The sequence below is a fragment of the Arachis stenosperma genome, chromosome 4 (genome assembly GCF_014773155.1).
Source record: "Arachis stenosperma cultivar V10309 chromosome 4, arast.V10309.gnm1.PFL2, whole genome shotgun sequence".
Lineage (NCBI taxonomy): Eukaryota > Viridiplantae > Streptophyta > Magnoliopsida > Fabales > Fabaceae > Arachis > Arachis stenosperma.
Genome location: NC_080380.1, coordinates 26,857,048 through 26,867,180, shown reverse-complemented (window position 1 = coordinate 26,867,180; position 10,133 = coordinate 26,857,048). Strand labels below are relative to the sequence as shown.

Below are 10,133 nucleotides of genomic sequence, written 5' to 3'. Positions count from 1 at the left end.
ACATGGTTCAGCTCCATGACTCCCTTAGTGTTGTGTCTCTCTGAAGCATAGTAATACTCATTCTCAGCCACTGTCTCAATCACTTCAATGGCTTCTTCCACAGTCTTTTTCCTGTTCAATGAACCTCCTGATGAATGGTCTACAACCTTCCTTGATTCATAAGAAAGTCCATCATAGAAAATATGCAATTGCACCCAGTCATGGAACATGTCTGGTGGGCATTTCCTTGTCAATTCCTTGAACCTCTCCCATGCCTCGTAGAGAGTTTCACCATCTTGTTGTCTAAAAGTCTGAACCTCAGATCGAAGCCTATTGACCTTTTGTGGGGGGTAGAAACGTGCCAGAAACTTGCTTTCCACCTCATCCCAGGTTGTTAGGCTCCCCCTTGGGAATGATTCCAACCACTTAGCTGCCTTGTCCCTAAGTGAAAATGGGAACAAGAGCAGTTTATAGGCATCTTCCTGGACTCCATTGGACTTCACAGTGTCACAAATTCTCAGGAATTTTGTGAGATGTTGGTTTGGATCTTCATTAGCACTCCCACCAAATGAACAATGATCCTCCACCAGTGATATTAGCTGTGGTTTGAGTTCAAAATTGTTGGCCTGAATGGGTGGTTTCTGAATGCTGCTACCACAATTCCCAGAGGTTGGGTTTATGTATGAACCAAGAACCCTCCTCTCGGGAATGGCATTGTTTCCACCAGCTCTCTCATGGTTGTGAACTTCTCTATCCATGTTGAGATCTAGAGCTTCCTCAAAATTGTCCTCAGATTCTCCTTCAGATTCTTCTTCTTCCACTACTCTCTTCCATCTTGCTTCCTTTCTAAGTTTATGAAGGGTCCTTTCTGGTTCGGTATATGGAGGAGTTGATGTCTCTCCTCTCCTACCTGTCATACAAGAACACAGCACAGGCAACAAACAAGTGAAATACTCTTGGTTAATGGAAGAGTATGGTTAGAGCAGTTGAGGAATTAATTCAAATAGTTAGTGGGTCAGTGAGTTAGTTGCTTGAATTTAAAGGCATAAAGAAAGAAAGCAAGTAACAGAGTGCATAAATTAAAATTCAACAAGTAACTTGAACTGAATTAACAAAACAAGAAAAATGCTCAATCTAGTTAACTTCCAATTTGAGAATTGTCAATCGAAAACCAATCCCCGGCAACGGCGCCATAAACTTGATGTTGCTATAAACATGATAGCTACGATTTTAGGAAATTGCACGATCGGCAAAAATTCCTTCCGGCAAGTGCACCGGTTATCGTCAAGTAAAAACTCACAATAGAGTGAGGTCGAATCCCACAAGGATTGGTTGAGTGAGCAATTCGAATTAGAAGTGTGTTCTAGTTGAGCGGAATCAAGATTTAGATGAGAATTGCGGAATGTAAAATTGGCTGGAAACGTAAATGGCACGGAATTGAAAGTGCAGAATCTTAAATTGCATGAATTAAAGAGCTAGAAGCTAAATTGCTGAAATTAAAAGGGGATTGGGGTGATTGCATGAATTTAATTGCAGAATGTAAAGAGAAAGTGGTAGATCAGAAATGGGGAATTCATTGGGTTTCAGGAGATATTGAGATCTCCGAATCAAAACATTTTTATCCCTTCCTCAACCAATGCGTTCATTGAATTTTGCTTGGCAATCTTATATGATTGGATCCCAATCCCTTGGCTCACCAATTCTCTCTAAAAACAAACAAATTCCCAATCCCTTGGTTTAAATGTTCATAAGAAGAGATGATGCTCGATCACTGATTATACCACACAGTTTCATGAACCACAATTTGGTAAGATTACATGTCACAATATCCATCCAAACCCCAATCCAATTCACTGTGAGAAAGCTTCTCTAGCATGAATCCTCCATTCCTTTCCCAAGGTTCCGAAGAATTCCAATTATGGATAGTTTCTTTCCCAAGACAACTAACCAATGGAATTAGATCGAGAAGCTTTCTAACAAAATTCAAGAGAAAAGATTGAAGAAGAAGATAAAAACTATTATTGATTCATTGAATTACAATAGAGCTCCCTAACCCAATGAAAGGGGTTTAGTGAGTCATAACTCTGAATTCAATTACCAAAGTATGAAAACTAGAAAAATGATCAAAAGTTCTCGTCCTCAAAAGTGCTAACCAACTTAAATTCTATCCTATTTATACACTTTCTAAATTGAGCTTCTGTTGTGTTTCTTGGGCTTTGAGGCCTTTCCCTGATTTCTTTTTGCTTTGGGTTTATGATCCATAATCCTGCTGAGGCTGTATCCAATTCTGTAACATTCATTGAGCCAACTTAGTGATAATCAAGTAATGACACATGACTCAACAAATTGAAATTCTAGACTTATCAATTCTTCAGGCCCAATCCCATAAACCATGATATTCAATTGGGTTTCATACCAGAATATGTTTAAGTTAATGATTGTACTCAAATGCTAACTTAAACTGCAAATTCTTTGGCCCAGAACCCTTTTCAAATAGTGGCGTTTAAGTTGCAGTTTGAGCTTAAACTGCAGCTTAAACGCCAGACACTTCCAGGAGGTAAAGTAGTCGAACACGTTTAAGCTTCAGTTTAAGGTTAAACTGAAGCTTAAACGTGGAAGTGGAAGAAGGCAACCCTGGAGTGTGGAATTGTCGAACACGTTTAAGCTTCAGTTTAAGGTTGAACTGAAGCTTAAACGTGGGAATGAAGAAAGCAACCCTGGAGGAAAAATAGTCGAACACGTTTAAGCTCCAGTTTAAGCTTAAACTGGAGCTTAAACGTGGAAATGCAAAACGCAACCCTGGAGGAAAAATAGTCGAACACGTTTAAGCTTCAGTTTAAGGTTAAACTGAAGCTTAAACGTGGAAATGAGAAAGCAACCCTGGAGGAGAAAAAAAATAGTCGAACACGTTTAAGCTCCAGTTTAAGGTTAAACTAGAGCTTAAACGTGGAAATGCTCTCTGGTGCATTTCTAATTCTGGCGTTTAACTTCCAGTTTAAGGTTAAACTGGAGGTTAAACGCCACTTTCAGCCCTTTCCTCAGCTTTCATGATTTTGGCGTTTAAGCTCCAGTTTAAGCTTAAACTGGAACTTAAACTCCACATGTGATATTCAAGCTTCCTTTATTGATTTTGTTGCTTCCTTGCCTAGCCTCTTCTTTCCTGAAATCATCCAAACAACTGCATCAAAGTCTTGCAAAATTTCATGAGAAATCTTCCATTCATAGCATTCAAGTAATATAACTAAAAACTCATGGAATTTGCATTAAAATCATACTGTTTGGATGGTTCATTACTTTGTTATTCATTTAACCATTCTTGGTTACTTTAAGCTCAAGAAAATGCATAAAACAACTAAAACTAACAAAAAAATGCTAGTGAAACTAGCCTAATATGCCTTGGCATCAATGACTGTGACGAGCTTCAAACTCCTGACGGCGGGGCGTTAGTGACAGACGCAAAAGAATCATTGGATTCTATTCCGGCCTGATTGAGAACCGACAGATGGATAGTCGTGCCGTGACAGGGTGCGTTGAACATTTCCACTGAGAGGATGGGAGGTAGCCATTGACAACGGTGAAACCCTACATACAGCTTGCCATGGAAGGAGCCTTGCGTGTTTGATGAAGAAGACAGTAGGAAAGCAGAGATTCAGAAGATGAAGCATCTCCAAAACCTCAACCTGTTCCCCATTACTGCAAAACAAGTACTTAATTCATGTTCTTCTACTTTTCACAATCAACCCTGATAATCTTTGATATCCTGACTAAGATTTACAAGATAACCATAGCTTGATTCAAGCCGACAATCTCCGTGGGATCGACCCTTACTCACGTAAGGTATTACTTGGATGACCCAGTACACTTGCTGGTTAGTTGTGCGGGATTGCAAAAGTGTGATTGCAATTTCGTGCACCAGACGCCAAAAACTTGATGCGGTATTTTACAACCCACAAACTAACCGGCAAGTGCACCGGGTCGTACCAAGTAATACCTTACGTGAGTAATGGTCGATCCCACGAAGATTGATGGATCAAGCAACAATAGCGTTTGATAGGATTAGTTAGGCAAGCAGAAAATGGTTTTGAGATATTCTAAGAGCATTAAACAGTACTTTAAAAATTTCAGAAAGTAAGCAGCAATGAGTTGGGAATAAAATATTTTAGAAAGCAGTTAAGGTTTCAGAGTTATCTAATTTCTGGATTAACTTTTATTACTAATTAATTTAATCATGCAAGATTTAATTTCATGCAAACTATATGTGACTAGACCCTAATTCATTAGACCTTCCTAGTCTCCTCTAAAATTCATTAATTGCCAATTCCTTGGTCAATTAATTCCAATTAGAGGGTGATGATCAATTTCTAGTTTATATGCCAAAAGAATCCTATTTATCCACAAATAAGGGATTATATGTCACGTATCCCTTTAAATACAAAAAATTAAAAATTCAGTATAATATGTTTTCAAGCTGTTGTTCAAGTAAAGAGCTTTTCCAAGTTTTACGAGAACTCAATTAGAACATGGGTCATACTTCCGTTCCACCCAACGTTCATAGAATAAAGAACGAAAAAATTATTGAAATATAAATCAAGACATGAATTAAATTAAAAAGATCAAACGAATCAATCCATGAAAATAGACAAAGCTCCTAACCTTAACAATAGAGGATTAGTTGCTCATAGTTCAGAGAAGAAAAATAAGCGTTTTGGTAACAATGTGTCCCTGTCTAAATGTACAGGGTTCCTATTATATCTAATTCTCATAAATTTTAAAATCTAATTATCTAAAACTAATATCTTTTCCTAAAAATATCATTCGAATTTAAATTCGAATTAATTAATAAGTCTTCCGCTGATGGGTGGGGACCACCTGAATTATCCATTATGTAGCTTCTAATCTGTATTTTCTGGGCTAAAAACTGAGTCAAAATGCGGCCCAAAATCCATGCCAATGATTTCTGTAAATCCTGCAGATCACGCACGTCACGCGTACGCGTCGCTGGTCTTCTTCGGAAGTCGTGCGGACGCGTCGGTCACCTGGACGCGTCGTTGAGCAAATCTTCAATTCACGCGTACGCGTCAGTCACGCATACGCATCGCCATGGATGCTTCCAGATCACGCGCACGCGTCAGGCATGCGTGCACGTCGCTCCTCGCGGCCATCTCCTTTGGTTCTTGTGCTGCAGAAACTCCGTCAAATTCCGCCGAATGCTACCTAAAATAAATAAAATTGCTAGAACTCAAAATAGCATCCATAGTGTGTAAAATATAATTAATTTTTAATTAAACTCTGCAATTTAAGTGCAAATTCACTAGGAAAAGATGGACAAGATGCTGACGTATGAGATGCCTCCTAAAGAGTAACGGAGGTGTGCAAAGGTAGGCTCAAGCTACACCACACTACAACTGGCATTGTGTTTTTGAAAGAGAAACCACTCTTGTTGAGAAGCAAAGGAACTTAGAGAAGAAGATAAGAGGGGTAAAATTTGAGGAGAGAGCAGAAAAGAGGTTGTTGTGTGGAAGGTAAAGGTTTAATCTTTGGAGATAAAATGGAGGAAGATAAAGTATCAGAATACATAAGAAGAAGAATTGGGGTTAGGGGGTTGTGAAAAAAGAGAGAAAGTGATAACTGGCAACAGAGATTATTGCAAATGCCTAGAAATAAGAAAGAAAAATAACGAAAGTTAGCATAGGTTTGAGAAAGAGAAACTTTTGAGGGATGCAGGATAGGAAATAAGAAAAATAATGAAAGATAACACATGGTTGAGAGAGAGAGAGCTTGCAAAATTTTGAGGGATGGAGGATGGAAATTACTATGTAGTTTCGGAGACTTCATTCTCCCCCCCGAGCATTTCACAATTCCTTAGAAAGAAGTGTAGGTCATAAAGTAGCTTTCTAGTTACAATCACCTTTATAACCTAAAATGAAAAGAAAGTGGCTTTCTTCTTTCAAACTTAGACTTAGGCTAACGAGCAATCAATAGCACTCCTCTTCCAACGGGTTGCGTGTTTCTCCCCCATATGCAGAACCGGTCGCATGCTTTTGTCACTGTGAATGAGAACGTATCCTAAAATCTCCTAAGGAACGTGGTGAAATAACCCAGCACACTTTTCACTGCCATGAAGAATGAGAAGAATGTGTATGCCAGTCTGATCTTTCGTTGGTCGTTCGCAGCAAGGTCGTCAAGGAAGGATTTGCAGGGGGCCTTGATCATGTTGATCGACGTATCCAACATCCAGAATTCGATCCCAAAAATGACTATGGCGCGTGGCTGAGTTTTTTCAAAGAGGTTGTCTCCAAAGGCGTATCCGATATCTGCAGCAAAGCCAATCGTCAAAAGAGCTATGGTGACGGTAACGATACTGGCAAGGATGAAAGGACGGTAGAGCCTAAGTTATAGGTGTATCGGTTGCTATATTAACTTAGGATGGGATGGGGAATAGGGCTAGAGACGAGGATACTATAGTGTGAATAATAGTGAGTGACCCGTGCGATGCACGAGGATTGCACGAGAAATGCTCATATAAAATTTACAAAATACATTATATATAAATAACATAATTCCGTAATCGAATTAAATTATATTTTAGATACTATAAAAGTGATTTAAGAACCACCCTTAAAAAATGTTTATTTCAAATAACTGAATTAGCTAACAATCAGGGGACACTGTGAGGGTGGGTAGTTTATTTGGGGCGGATACCTCCTAAAGAGTAACGGAGGTGTGTGAAGGTAGGCATAAGCTACACCATATTGAAATCGGACGCTTACTTGTTGAAATTGAAACCACTCTTATTGAGAAGCAAAGGTGCTTAGAGGAGAAGATAAGTAGGATAAACTTTGAGGAGTGAGCAGAAAAAGAGGTTGTTATGTAGAAGGTAAAAATTTAACTTTTGGATAGGAAATAGAGGAAGAAAATGTATCAGTATATAAAAGAAGAAGAATTCAGGTTGGGGGTGGTGGAAAGAGAGAGATAAAGTGGTAACTGGTAATAGAGATTATTGCAAATTGCCTGCAAATAAGAAAGAAAAATAATGAAAGACAACACAGGGTTGAGAGAGAGAGAGCCTTCGAACTTTCGAGTGATGGAAGACGGGAAATAATAAAGAAAAATAATGAAAGATAACACAGGGTTCAGAGAGAGAGATTTCGAAATTTTGAGGGATTGAGGATGGAAATTACTTTGTAGTTTCGGAGACTTCGTTCTCCCCCTCCCTTTGAGCTTTTCTCAATTCTTTAGAAGGAAGCGTAGGTCATAAAGCAGCTTTCCAGTTACAATCACCTTTATAACCTAAAATGAAAAGAAAGTGGTTTTCTTCTTTCAGACTTAGAGTTAGGCTAACGAGTAATCAATAGCACTCCTCTCCCAGTGGATTGCGCGTTTCTCCCCCACATGCAGAATCGGTCGTATGCTTTTGTCACAATGAATGAGAACATATCCTCAAATCTCCTAAGGAACGCGGGGAAGTAACCTAGCACGCTTTCCATTGCCATGAAGAATGAGAAGAATGTGTATGCTAGTCTAATCTTCCGTTGGTCGCTCACGGCAAGGACATCATGGAAGGCTTTGTAGGGGGCCTTGATCATGTTGATCGACGTGTCCAACATCCAAAATTCGATCCCGAAAATGGCTATGGCGCGTGGCCGAGTTTTCTTGGAGAGTTTGTCTCCAAAGGCATAGTCGATGTCTACGGCGAAGCCAATCGTCAAAAGAGTTATGCTAATGACGACGATACTGGCAAGGATGAAAGGACAGTGGCACCCAAGTTACACGTGCGTTGATTGCTGTATTAACTGAGGATGGGATAGGGAATATGGCCATAGACGGGGATACTATAGTGTGAATACTAGTGTGACCCGTGCGATGCACGAGGATCGCACGAGAAATGCTCATACAAAATTTACAAAATATATTATATATAAATATCAAAATTCCGTAATTGAATTAAATTATATTTTAGATACTATAATAAGTGATTTAAGAACCACCCTTAAAAAATTTTTATTTGGAGCAACTGAATTAGCTAACAATGGGGAGACACTGTGGGGTGTGTAGTTTATCTGGGGCGGATGCCTCCTAAAGAGTAACGGAGGTGTGCAACGGTAGGCTCAAGCTACACTACACTAAAACCGAACGATTACTTGTTGAAAGTAAAATCACTCTTGTTGAGAAGTAAATGTGCTTAGAGAAGAAGATAAACTTTGAGGAGTGAGCAGAAAAAGAGGTTGTTGTGTGGAGGATAAAAGTTTAATATTTCGAGAGAAAATAGAAGAAGAGAATGTATCAAAATACAAATGAAGAAGAATTCTGGTTGGGGGTGGTGGAAAGAGGGAGAAAATGGTAACTGGTAACAGAGATTATTGCAAATTGCCTAGAAATAAGAAAGAAAAATAATGAAAGACAACACAGGGTTGAGAGAGAGTGCTTTTGAGCGTTTAACAATTCCTTAGAAGGAAGCGTAGGTCATAAAGCAACTTTGCAGTTACAATCACCTTCATAACCTAAAATGAAGAGAAAGTGGTTTTCGTCTTTCAAACTTAGAGTTAGGCTAATGAGCAATGTATAACACTCCTCTCTCAGTGGTTTGCGCGTTCTTCCCCCACGTGTAGAACCGGTCGCATACTTTTGTCACAGTGAATGGGAACATATCCTCGAATCTCCTAAGGAACGTGGCAAAATAACCCAGCATGCTTTCCACTACCATGAAGAATGTGTATGCCATTTTGATCTTCCGTTGGTCGCTGGCGACAAGGTCATCAAGGAAGGCTTTGCAGGGGGCTTCAATCATGTTGATCGACGTATACAACATCTAGAATTTGATCCCAAAATTAGCTATGGTGCGTGATCGAGTTTTCTTGGAGAGGTTGTCTCCAAAGACGTAGCCGATGTCTGCAGCGAAGCCGATCTTCAAAAGAGCTATGGTGACGGCAACGGCACCGGAAAGCATGAAAGGACGGTGGGACCCAAGATTACAGGTTCATCAGTTGCTGTATTAACTACGGATGGGATGGAGAATAGAGCAAGAAACAACGCCGCCGAGCCAGACCAAAGAGGTCCATCTGTCCGGTTCTTCGAGAACCTCATAGGTTGGTGTTTGCCATGATATCTGTATAGTCGAGGCAAGGTGGATTCCGGCGGCCATGGAGGCCACCATGATCAGCTTTTAGACTGGGATTGGCTGCGCCGATGGTGACTCCTATTCCGGCTGCGCCAGTGCCGACCTCGATTCCAACTGCGCCGGTGAGCTAATGAGTATGAGATAACTTTTGTGGGGAGACACTGCGGGGTGCGTAGTTTATCTGGGACGGATGCCTCTTAAAGAGTAACAGAGGTATGCGAAGGTAGGATCAAGCTACACCACACTACAACCGGGCGGTTACTTGTTGAAAGTGAAACTATTCTTGTTGAGAAGCAAAGGTTCTTAGAGAAGAAGATACGAGGGGTAAAATTTAGGGAGTGAGCAGAAAAGGGGTTATTGTGTGGAAGGTAAAGGTTTAATCTTTGGAGAGAAAATGGAGGACGAGAAGGTATTAGAATACAAAAAAAGAAGAATTGGGGTTAGGGGTTATGGAAAGAGAGAGAAACTGGTAACTGGTAATAGAGATTATTGTAAAATGCCTGAAAACAAGAAAGAAAAATAATGAAAGACGACACAGGGTTGAGAGAGAGAGAGAGTTTTCAAACTTTTGAGGGATGGAGGATGGAAAATAGGAAAGAAAAATAATGAAAGACAACACGGCATTGAGAGAGAGCTTTCAAACTTTCGAGGGATGGAGGATGGGTTGGGAATAGGAAATGTGATATAAGATTTTAATGGAATTAAATATAAAAGTTAAGGAAAAGAGAGTTATTTAAAGAATATGATTACAAAGTTGTGATTTCAAAGAATGACGAGGTAAGTATCAGGTACCTTTAACTATATCCTTAGTTGAACTTGAGGATTATGAAAGCTTAATCTGTTAGCCCCTAAAGTGAATAATTAATCAATAATGTGATGAGACTGAATGAAAAATAGATGATGCGTTTGTTGTTAGGTTGAGGTTGGTTATAGATGATAGTGTCGTATCTGAGTTAATTTGTCATCTTGATCTCGAGTTTAGTGTATCATATTAGATGTCTCATACCCACCAGTCCTACGTACCGACCTAAGCCTA

The 10,133-nt window shown here is 39.6% G+C and overlaps 1 non-coding gene across 1 annotated transcript; it reads left to right on the top strand.

Annotated features, from left to right (window-relative positions):
* Positions 1 to 207: 207 nt before the first annotated feature.
* LOC130977249 (small nucleolar RNA R71) lies at positions 208 to 311 on the top strand. The gene has a single exon (XR_009084950.1). It is a non-coding gene; the product is annotated as a small nucleolar RNA R71 (small nucleolar RNA).
* The last annotated feature ends 9,822 nt before the right edge of the window (positions 312 to 10,133 follow it).